Genomic DNA, 12,170 nt, shown 5'->3' with positions numbered 1-12,170 from the left:
AGGCTGTCAGAGACAAGGCCTGAAGATTAGGGTGGCGTAGGCACCCATCATTCTGAGTGATCAGAAGCAGGTCCTTTCCCAAGGGAATGTACCAGCGAATGGAGAGGTCCTGAAGAATTGGAAAACACACCTGGCGAGGCCAGTGAAGTGCTATCAGGATCATGCATCCCTTGTACTGACATAACTTCACAAGAGTCTTAGAGAGAACTGGAGGGAATGCATATAGGAGACCGGTTGCCCATGAGAGGGAGAACGCATCTCTTGGCTAAGAGTGTTGGCTGCGAGTGAGAGAGTAAAAGTTTTCTACTTTGCGGTTCTGAGGTGACGCAAAGAGGTCTATGTGGGGGTAACCCCAACGTTGGAATATTGAGTCCGCTACAGTGGGGTCGAGGGACCACTCATGTGGTTGAAAGACGCGACTCAGCTTGTCTGCAAACACATTGTCCACTCCCGGCAAGTAGGTGGCCCTGAGGTACATCGAATGGGAGAGGGCTTCTGCCCATATCTGTGCAGCTTCCTGACACAGTAGGTAGGAGCCCGTCCCTCCCTGTTTCTTGATGTACCACATGGCCACCTGGTTGTCCGTCTGAATGAGGTTGACCTGGTTGGAAAGGTGATCCTGAAATACCCTGAGAGCATATCTGATCGCTCGAAGCTCCAGGAAATTGATTTGGTGTTTGGCTTCCTCTGGAGACCAAGTCCCTTGTGTCTGCAAACAGGCGACATGGGCTCCCCAGCCGAGGTTGGCAGCATCGATGGTGAGAATTATTTGGGGGTCTGGAGCCTGGAAGGGCAGGCCTCGAAGGAGATTGATCTGATTTTGCCACCAGGCTAGAGACTGATGAAGTGAATCGGTGATGTGGACAGTGGTCGATAGAGGTTGGATGGACTGAGTCCATTGTGATCTTAAAGTCCACTGCATGACTCTCATGGCCAAGCGGGCCATTGGGGTAACCTGTACTGAGGACGCCATGTGTCCTAGCAGGATGAGGAAGTGGCGTGCAGTCATGCGTTGCTGAGACTGTAGCTGGTGTGCAAGAGAGATGAGAGTGAGAGCTTGCTGTCGAGCCAGAAATGCCTTTGCCTGCAAGGTGTCCAAGTCTAACCCTATGAATGATAAAGTTTGAGATGGGACTAAGCAGGATTTTGCGTAGTTGACAAGAAATCCTAGAGAAGTCAAGAGTGTGTAAAGTAAGTCGTAGGGACGATAGAGCAGCCTGCTGAGTGGGAGCCCTGATCAACCAATCGTCTAGATAGGGGTAGATGTGAACTCCTTGAGTCCTGAGGAAGGCTGCTACTACTACGAGGCACTTGGTGAAGGCTCGTGGTGCAGATGCCAGGCCGAATGGTAGCACTCAATACTGATAGTGCTTGGGGCCTACCAGAAATCTCAGGAACCTGCGACGAGATGGAGTTATCGCAATGTGTGTATACGCGTCTTGGAGATCGAGAGAGCAGAGCCAGTCTCCTTTTTGCAGAAGAGGAAGGAGGGAACCCAAGGTTACAATCTTGAACTTTTCTCAGTGGAGGTACTTGTTGAGGGCTCATAGGTCCAGAATTGGATGAACGCCGCCTGATTTTTTTGGGGATTAGAAAGTACTAGGAATAAAATCCTAGGCCTTGTTGGGAGTAGGGCACTGGCTCTATTGCTCTGGACTGGAGGAGGAGGGAGACCTCCTGCTCCAGGAGAAGAGAGTGGTCGGATGTTCTCCATGTCAGTAGAGGTGGGGAGTCCGGTGGGATGGAGAGAAAGTTCAGGTGATAACCTTGAGAGATTATGGCAAGGAACCACTGGTATGAGGTCATTGTGTGCCACCTATTGTTGAAATGGCATAATCGACCTCCCACTGGTATCTGAGGCAGTGGAAACTGGCTGCTGCTCTCTATGGAGGAGTCAAAAGCCGGAAGCAGGGCTCAGCTGAGGAGCTACCTGCGGCTTTTGTTTCCGCGGTTGACGAGACTGGGCCTTTTGGAAAGGTCTCATGGAATGAGTCCTAGACTGTGGTGGATAGGACTTCTTTGGACGGAAGAATGACTTTTTAGTATCCTTCCTGAAAGGCTGTTTGGTGGAATACTCAGAGGGCATCAGAGAGAGCTGGTGATGGGTCTCATGATGGTCCTTGAGTTCCGCCACCGTCCGCTGAATCTGTTCGCCAAACAGATTGTCGCCTATGCAGGGCAGATCAGATAATCTGTCTTGTACTTCAGGGCGCAAGTCTGACGACTTAAGCCAGGCCCATCTTCTTGCCAAAATAGCAGTTGCAGATACCCTGGAAGCAGTGTCAAAGATATCATAAGAGGATCTGATTTCATGCTTCCCTGCCTCGAAGCCCTTGTGTACCAGGGCTTGAAGCTGTTCCTGGAATTGCTGAGGCAGGGAGTCTGCAAAGTCCTGTATCAGCTTGAATAAGACTCTGTTGTACTGGGTCATATACAGCTGGTAAGAGGGAGGTAAGCATTGATTCCTGAAAGACATGCCGGCCAATGGCATCCATGAATTTCTGTTCCTTACCTGGGGGAAAGGAAGAGTGGGGTTTTCATCTTTTTGCCCTCTTTTGGGCCGATTATACAACCACAGATTGGTGATCCAGCTGAGGTTTCTGGAATCCTGGGGCTGACTGGACCAAATAAGTGGTATCAGCTTTCCTGTTGACTGGAGCAACAGAACCAGGGTGTTCCTAGTTCTTTTTGAGGAGATCCAAAAGAACCTGGTGAATAGAGATGGAAGTTATTTCCTTAGGAGCATCCAGGAATTGTAACAGCTCCATCATTTGATGCCTATCATCTTGCTCAGTCTGTAATTGGAAGGGAACCAATTCAGACATTTCCTTCACAAAATTTAAGAAGGACAAGTCCTCTGGAGGAGAACGCTTCCTACTTTCAGTAGGAGAAGGTGGCGATGGTAAATCATCGGTTTCTTGAGATGAATCGTCAGTCCAGGTGTCATAGGGATCAGCACCTGTCCCTGTAGGAACCTGAGAAGGACGGGATGATGGTATTCCTGAAGGTCCTGGTCTAGGATCTAAAGGCATCGAGGGAAGTAATGGAGGCTCCAATGAAGGCATCGAGGGCATCGGTGCAGGTATCGAGGGCGATGGATGGATCGGTGGCGCCAATGGGCGCATCTGCATCGATGGTTGAGGCATCGGAACGGTGTTTCCCCTCCCGATGACAGGGTAAGTGGGGAAGGCACCGGAGCCATCGGTGAACCAGGATCCATCGGTGGAAAAGCGGCTATGAGTGCTTCCATCTTCGAAAGCAGCACTGCCAATGCTGCCAGAATGGGATCGATGGTAGGTTCTGGTGCCGGGGGACCTTGGAGTCTGTGCATCGCCTTATCGATGGCCTCCTGAACCATCCAGTCCAGTTCTTCATGGAGACCTGGAGCAAGCAGCCCCCGCTCCGGAAGGGAAGAAGGAGGCAGAGGTATAGCCGGAGGGACTACCGGGTGAGGATTGCCTCGGTGACCCGGTCGCAGAAAGGGTCGGTGCCTTTTCTGGACGGGGTTTCTTCGATGGCGGCTTGGACGATGGCGAGGTCAATGATTTTCCTTCACTGATGGTCCGAGACTTTCAGTGTCGATGCCAATGTTTCTCTCTACAATCCCCTCGGTCCTGAGGGGGAGTAGAGGTCGTCAAAAGGCCGAGAAGCCATCGACACTGGACGGTCACCGGCCTGTGGCTGATACTGGCACGAAGTGGACGGTGCTGGTTCAGACGACGTTGATGCAAAAGACGGCATCGGAGTTTGAGAACAGAAGAGAAGTTCCATTTTCTCCATTCTGGCCTTGCGACCTTTTGGTGTCATTAAGGCACATTTGGTGCAAGTCAGGACATCATGCTCGCACCCGAGACACATTACCCAGACTTTATGTGGGTCTGTTATGGACATGGTGCGAGTTCAGTCCAGGCACAAACGGAACCCTGACGCCATGGCCTTTGAAAAATTTAGCCGCGGTATGGTCAATGGCCAATAGGCCGCGAGGGCCAAACTCGACGGGAATCGACCGAAAACAGGTAAAAACTTACTGGAGTACCATGGAGTCAAAAAATTTGAAGGAGGGACCCCTGTGGGGTATGAAAGTTTTTAGTAATTCCGTAAGGAAAATTCCTGTCAGGAATCTCTGTGGAGCTCCTTAACCTGCATGGCTACTGCTGCGTGGAAAAAAGAAGACTGAAGAGGGACCCCTGCTGGCTGCAGGTTTAGTGCCATACTAGGCATGCCCAGTAGGTGCCAGTCAAAGTTCTAGAAACTTTGTCAAAAGTGTTCCGTGATTGGGCTCCATCCTATGATGTCACCCATATGTGAGGACTACCATCCTGCTTGTCCTGTGAGAACATTACATATACAAAATGCCACCCCCCCCCCCCAAAAGACCTTACCACTCTCTAAATCATAATCCCAATTCTCCACAGCATTAAAAGCCAACCCTAAATCAACTTAACTGGCCGCCTCCTCTGAAAACTGTGAAGAAAACCTTAGTAAAAGTTGAACTAAAATTCCTTCTTGGAAAGCTTTATTTGATAGCATTTACTTCTCGAAGAATAAGTAAATTACAATTACTAGTCTCATATACTTTATCTTCATTTTTTTCAAACACATCCTAAATTTCTCCCAAAGGTGTTTTCTCAACATCCTTTAAATTCATTGTGTTTCCAGCATTCTTTCCAAAACCGCATGCCCATATGGGTGAGCAGGCTCTTCATATACTGGACTGTAGAAGAGCTTTTCTTTTAATTAAACAGGGTTTTTCATTTACAAAGAGAACTCTTTCTACTTGGATCTATGACTGCATCACTTATTGTTACAATCAAGCATGTCTGCATCTTCAAAGTAAAGGCTCATATGGTTAGGGCTAGAGAAACTTCTTTAGCTCAATTGTGCTCTGCTTCCATAAAATATATCTGCAAAGCTGCTACATGGTATTCTATCCATATTCTCACTGGTCATTACTGCCTAGAGATTGTTTTATTATCAAGACAGGTGTTGTAGATAAACCGTTCTTTGAAGCGTATATAACTGTTTCAACTCCACTCTTTATTTTCAGGCAATGTACATGGGTTGTGATGGTCTACTGCTGATTTGCAAAATAAACTAATTGTATGCAACTGTCAGCTTGGAAATCCCCACTTATGTTGTTGATAGTAACCGATGTAAACAGGCATGATGTCTCTGATGAATGTCGGTAAAGAAAAGCCTTAAATAAATAAATAGTATCCTGCTTATTCACAGAATAAAGTGAGGTCCATATTCCGCGAGTCTGGATTGCAAGATAGTTGGATAAACTTATTGGAGACAGCGAGCTAAATGCTTTTGAACATGGACCTCCCTGTTGTTTACCTGTAACATGTTTTCCAAAGACAGCAGGATAAATCAGTTACACAGTTGCACCCACTTTCTCTTTAGAGTTCAAGCTTAGGCCAGGATTCATCATTCAATGCAGAATGATGAATCCTGCGAAAATGGGGGGTGGGCCTGTGAAAGCCTGCAGCCTTTGCACCACTGCGGTGCGCCGGCTGACGGCTTTCGCACCGAATAGTGCCATCGTGAAAGGTGGCGCTATTTGGTGCACTACTGCTGACGATAAAGCAGAGTTGCTTACCTGTAACAGGTGTTCTCACAGGACAGCAGGATGTTAGTCCTCACATATGGGTGACATCATCAGGATGGTGCCCAATCACGGAAAACATTTATCAAAGTTTCTAGAACTGTGACTGGCACCTACTGGTCATGCCCAGCATAGCACCAACCCTGCATCCAGCAGGGGTCCCCCCCTTCAGTCTCGTCTTATAGTAAAAGTATATGCGAAAAATAAGAAAACGTAATGAACCCAACACCGCGGGGGTGGCGGGCGGGTTTTGTGAGGACTAACATCCTGCTGTCCTGTGAACACCTGTTACAGGTAAGCAACTCTGCTCTCTCACAGGACAAGCAGGATGGTAGTCCTCACATATGGGTGAGTACCGAGCTAAGGATGCCCGAGCAATGCACCAAATGTACCCACAGACGTGCAACAGGCATAACAACTGGGATGAAAATTTGGTTAAAAGGGCATCCTGAACCCTGATGGGTCGGTGGAAGGATGTTGGTACAATAATTGGCAAATAAGTTGCGTAGGACAGACTGGCCGAAGATGGAATCTTGTCTGCCAGCCTTGTCTAAGCAAAAATGGGCTGCAAAGATATGGAGAGAGCTCCAGGTAGCAGCTTTACAAATGTCAGTAAGTGGCACCGAGCGGAGGTGCGCTACTGAGGTCGCCATGGCCCTGATAGTGTGTGCCTTGACACAGTCTTGGAGCGGAATGCCTGCCTGTTGATAGCAAAAGGAAATACAGTCCGCTAACCAGGGGGAGAGGGTCCCCTTTCCCACAGGTTTACCCAATTTGATGGTATCAAGAGACAAACAATTGAGTAGACTTTCTGTGGGCAGCTGTACAGTCTAGGTAGAAAGCTAGAGCACGTTTACAGTCGAGAGTATGCAGAGCCTGTTCTCCTGGACTTGAATGGGGCCTGGCAAAGAAAGTGGGTAGTATAATGGATTGATTAATATGAAACTCCGATACTACCTTAGGTAAAAACTTGGGGTGAGTGTGGAGTACTACCCTGTCATGCAGAAGTTTAGTGTAAGGCGGGTAGGTAACTAAGACCTGCGACTCACTAACTCTGCGAGTGGATATGATCGTCAGAAGAAAAATCACCTTCCAGGTGAGATAGCGGAGATCATAGGATTGGAGAGGGCTCAAGCGGTGGTTTTATGAGCTGCCCCAAAACCACGTTAAGGTCCCAAGAAGGGGCCGGAGGGCACACTGGAGGCTTTAGGTGCAGCAAGCCCCTCAAAAAGCGTGTTACCAGGGGTTGTACCGATATGGAGACATCCCCGACACCTTTATGGAAGGCGGCCACCGCACTGACGTGCACCCTGATAGAGGAAGTTTTCAGGCTTGATTCTGACAGGTGCCAGAGATAGTCAAGAAACTTCGCTGTGGAACAAGTGAAGGGGGTCGATGGATATGGAAGTACATGGACATGGAAGTACGCCTTTTGGAAGGCTTTCGTGAAGCTACCAGGACACGGGAAACCGACTCTGAAAGGTTAAGAGGCTGAAGTATTAACTTTTCAACATCCAGGCAGTGAGAGATAAGGCCTGGAGATTGGGGTGACATAGGCATCCATCGTTCTGAGTGATCAGAAGCGGGTCCTTCCCCAGAGGAATGTGCCGGCGAATTGATAGGTCCTGAAGTATTGGAAACCACACCTGGCGTGGCCAGTGAGGGGCTATCAGAATCATCAATCCCCTGTCCTTTCGCAACTTCATGTGAGTCTTCGAAATGAGTGGAAGTGGAAGGTATGCATAAAGGAGACCGCTGGTCCACGAGAGGGAGAAAGCGTCTCTTGGCTGCAATTGTTGGCTGCAAGTGAGAGAGCAGAATTTTCCTACTTTGCGGTTGTGGATTGACGCGAATAGGTCTATATGAGGGTAACCCCAGCGTTGGAATATTGAGTCCGCTACTGTGGGGTTGAGGGACCACTCGTGCGGTTGAAAAGTGCGACTCAGCTTGTCTGCCAACACATTGTCCACTCCCGGCAAGTAGGTGGCCCTGAGGCACATTGAGTGGGAAAATGCCTCCGCCCATATCTGTGCAACTTCCTGACACAGGAGGTAGGAGCCCGTTCCCCCTTGTTTGTTGATGTACCACATAGCCACCTGGCTGTCTGTTTGAATCAGGATGACCTTGTGTTGGTGAGGTAATCCTGAAAGACCCTGAGAGCATATCTGATTGCATGAAACTCTAGGAAATTTATCTGGTGTTTGGTTTCCTCTGGAGACCAGATGCCCTGAGTTTGCAGGTTTGCAACATGTGCACCCCAGCCGAGGATGGAGGCATCTGTTATCAAGGTTATTTGAGGTTCTGCAACCTAAAATGGAAGGCATTGAAGAAGATTGGATTGGTTTATCCACCAAGCCAGGGATAAGGGGAGCTGGTTGGTGATGTGGACAATGGTGGACATTGGCTGAGAAGACAGAATCCACTGCATTACTCTAATGGCAAGACGGGCCATCGGAGTGACATGCACCGAGGAGGCCATATGACCCAGTAAGATCAGAATGTGATGTGCAGTTGAGTGTTGTTGAGACTGCAGTTGATGGGCCAGAGAAGCAAGAGTGAGAGCCTGATCCCGGGGTAGGAAGGCTTTCGCTTTTAAAGTGTCCAAGTCGGCCCCTATGAACGATAGGGTTTGGGATGGAACTAGCCTGGATTTTGGATAGTTTATGAGGAACCCTAGGAAGATCAGGGTATGCAAAGTGAGACGTAGGGATGTCAGTGCAGTTTGATGAGTGGGAGCCCTGATCAACCAATCGTCGAGATAGGGGTAGACGTAGACACTTTGAGTCCTGAAATAGGCTGCTACCATGACGAGACACTTGGTGAAGACTCGTGGGGCAGATGCTAGTCCGAATGGCAACACTCGATACTGGAAGTGTTTTGGGCCTACTAGGAACCGCAGGAATTTGCGATGTGATGAAGTGATTGAGATGTGCGTGTAAGCGTCCTGGAGGTCTAAAGAGTAAAGCCAGTCTTCTCTTTGCAGAAGGGGAAGTAGAGAACCCAAGGTCACCATCTCTTATCTTCTCTCTTTGTATTTGTTTAAGGTGTGAAGGTCCAGTATTGGGCGAACGCCACCTGACATTTTTGGGATTAGAAAATACCGGGAATAGAATCCCTGGCCCTGCTGGGAGAAGGGTACTGGTTCTATTGCCCGGGACTTGAGGAGAATGGAAACGTCCTGATCGAGAAGGTGAGAGTGGTCGGATGTTCCCCACGTTAGCCGAGGTGGGGAACCCAGTGGAACAATGAGGACGTTGAGGTGGTAACCTTGAGTCACTACAGCTAGTACCCACTGATCTGTTGTGATCGTGTGCCACATGCTGGTGAAGTGGCACAATCGGCCTCCTACGGGTACGGAAGGAAGAGGAGGCTGGGCACTGCTCTTTAGGAAGGAGTCAAAAGCTGGACACTGGGCCCGGCTGAGGGGCTGGCGGAGTCTTTTGGGTCAGAGGTTGTCTGGATTGGCCTTTTGGTAAGGCCTAGAGGGATGACCTCTGGAAGCCGGAGGGTAATATCTCATCGGTTTATATGCAGGCCTCTTGGAGTCTCTTCTGAAAGATCTCTTGGAAGAGGAAGAGTAATCAGAAGGTACTAAGGAGAGTTGGCGGAGAGTCTCATGCTGTGCCACTGTTTCTTGAATCTTTTCCCCGAAAAGATTATCACCAGCACAGGGTAAGTCAGCTAACCTATCCTGTACTTCTGGTCTGAGGTCTGAAGACTTGAGACAGGCCCATCTTCTTGCACTTTGTCCTGCTGCAGAGACTCTAGTGGCAGTGTTGAAGATGTCATATGCAGCATGGATCTCATGCTTGCCAGCATCTAGACCTTTTTGAGCAAGGGTATGAAGCTGGTCTTGAAACTGTTCTGGTAGAGATTCAGAAAAATCTTGGATCTTTTTGAACAGGTCCCTATTATACTGTGTCATGTATAATTGGTAGGCAGTAATGCGAGAAATTAGCATTGAACCATGAAATACACGTCTGCCCAATGCATCCAGGACCTTTTGTTCTTTTCCTGGAGGTATAGAAGAATGAATCTTGGACCGTCTTGCTCTTTTCTGGGCTGACTCCACAACCACTGAATGATGATCTAGCTGTGATCCTTGAAAACCAGGAGCTGACTGTACTAAGTAAATAGCATCTGTCTTGCGATTGACAGGAGGTACAGAACCTGGATGCTCCCAATTTCTTTTCAATAGATCAATAAGGATCTCATGTACTGGAATAGACATGATTTCCTTAGGAGCATCAATGAACTAGAGTACTTCCAGCATCTTGTGCCTGGAGTCCTCTTCTGTCTGAACCTTAAATGGAATTGTTTCAGACATCTCCTTTATAAAATTAATGAAAGACAAATCCTCTGGAGGAGAACGTCTTCTTTCATCAAGAGGAGAGGGCTGTGAAGGTAGCTCATCAGTGTCCTGGGACGTGTCATCGGTCCAGGGATCATAAGGCTCGTCACAAGCTCTCATGGGATCATCAGATGGGAGAAACGGTGCTAATCCTGAAAGTCCAGGCTTAAGCATCGATGGAATTGGAGGTGGCACTGAAGGCATAGATGGAAGCATCGTAGGCATCGATAGGGGCACCGATGGAATCGTCTGTGGCAGCACTCCGGAGGGCGGAATGGAGATTAGTGTTTCTTCTTCATCTGACGATAAGGGTATCGGTGTGGAAGAATTGGGGCCACCGGCTCCCTCGGATCCACCGGTGGAAGGGCACCGATTAATGTATCCATTCTAGCCACTAGCGGTGCAAGAGCCATGGGTATCGGGTCGGTGACTGGCTCGGGAACCAGTATCGATGGAGGTTTGAACCCCCGGAGTGCTTTTCCGATGGCCTTTTGGATCATCCAATCCAATTCCTCGCGGAAACCTGGAGTGTGGAGCCCCAGTTCCGGAGAAGGAGGCAGAACTGGCGTAGCCGGAGGGTCCACCGGTGAAAGTGGAGTCGCGGCTCCCGGCACCTGTCCAGATGGGGGAACGCCTTGGTGACTCAGACACAGAAGAGAATGGGGCCTTTTCTGGATGAGATTTCTTTGACTGTGGCTCAGACGACGTCGATGCCTATATCTGTGGCCTGAGCTTTTCGATGGCGGAGTCGACGTTTTTCACTGTGTTCTCCCCGGTCCTTTTTCCGCAGAGAGACAGAAGGAGTTGACAACTGCAGAGTTGAAGTCGGTCGGGCAGCAGCAATTTCACGGTGCTGGCACGAAGTAGATGGCACCAGGTCGGACGATGTCAAAGCTATCGGTGGAGTCGGGGTTTTAGACCGAAAGAAAAGTTCCATCTTCTCCAGTCGAGCCTTGTGAACTTTTGGTATCATTTGGGCACATTTGGTGCAAGTTAGGACATCATGGTCGGACCCCAAACACATCACACAGACCGTATGAGGGTCAGTGATGGACATTGTTCGAGTGCAGTCGGGGTACCGACAGAAACCCGACGCCATGGTCTCGACAAAATTTAGCCGTGGTGCGGTCGATGGCTGGTAGGCCGCGAGGAAAAAACCCAACGGGAATCGACCGCAAGCAGGTAAAAAAAATTACCTTACGACCGCGGAATAAAGTTATCGATAGCCTGTGGGGTAAAAAGTTTTGAAATTTTCTTGAAGTTCCGTGAGGAGAATTCCTGTCAGGAATAGCTGAAGAGCTCCTTAACCTGCGTGGCTACTGCTGCACGGAAAAAAGAAGACTGAAGGGGGACCCCTGCTGGATGCAGGGTTGGTGCTATGCTGGGCATGCCCAGTAGGTGCCAGTGAAAGTTCTAGAAACTTTGACAAACGTTTTCCGTGATTGGGCTCCATCCTGATGATGTCACCCATATGTGAGAACTACCATCCTGCTTGACCTGTGAGAATGTTAGAAACATTATCGCCGGCAACGAAAACACCATGTTGGTCATCCAGTGCTCCTACCATGTGATAGGGGCTGACCAATGGCATTGGTAGCCCCTGTCACCTAGTAAGGGCAAAAAGCCACCGGCAACATTTTGATTACTGGCAGCCGAATGCCCAAGAGGGGGAGATCACTCCCGGGACCCCCGCTGGACCACTAGGGGCGTTTGGCAAGTCTTGGAGGGGGTCAGGAGGGTGGGGGGGGGGTTGTAGTAAATTTTTTTTTTTTATATTTGCTCCATAAGACGCACAGACATTCCCCCCCCCCCCCCACACACTTTTGGGGGGAAAAAAGTGTGTCTTATGGAGCGAAAAATACAGTAGTTGCAATGGAGAAGGTACAGAGAAGGGCGACCAAAATGATAAAGGGGATGGAACAGCTCCCCTATGAGGAAAGACTAAAGAGGTTAGGACCAAAGTTTTCCATGCTGGGCTCCATCTGATGTCGTCACCCACATGTGAGGACTACCATCTTGCTTGTCCTAGGAGAACTGCTTTTACATGCGCAACTCCTTTGGAATTTCACTGAATTTTCAAGGGTTTTACGTGCATAAATAGGCTTTTGAAAACTGCTATGATATATGCTACTTTTACACATGTAACTCCTTTGAAAATTCACTCCTTAGAACATATAGTGTTATCAGTGAGAGGTTGTTGTTTTGGATTCA

At 48.9% G+C, this 12,170-nt stretch overlaps 1 protein-coding gene across 3 annotated transcripts in view; it reads right to left on the bottom strand.

The window, feature by feature from the left end:
- NUP54 (nucleoporin 54) overlaps positions 1-12,170 on the bottom strand; it is a 285,045-nt gene that overhangs the window by 74,794 nt on the left and 198,081 nt on the right. The gene's annotated exons all lie outside the window — the stretch shown is intronic.

The sequence above is a fragment of the Rhinatrema bivittatum genome, chromosome 1, assembly GCF_901001135.1.
Source record: "Rhinatrema bivittatum chromosome 1, aRhiBiv1.1, whole genome shotgun sequence".
Classification (NCBI taxonomy): Eukaryota; Metazoa; Chordata; class Amphibia; order Gymnophiona; family Rhinatrematidae; genus Rhinatrema; species Rhinatrema bivittatum.
Note: the sequence above shows the minus strand (reverse complement) of the source record. Positions and strands in the feature narration are given on the sequence as shown.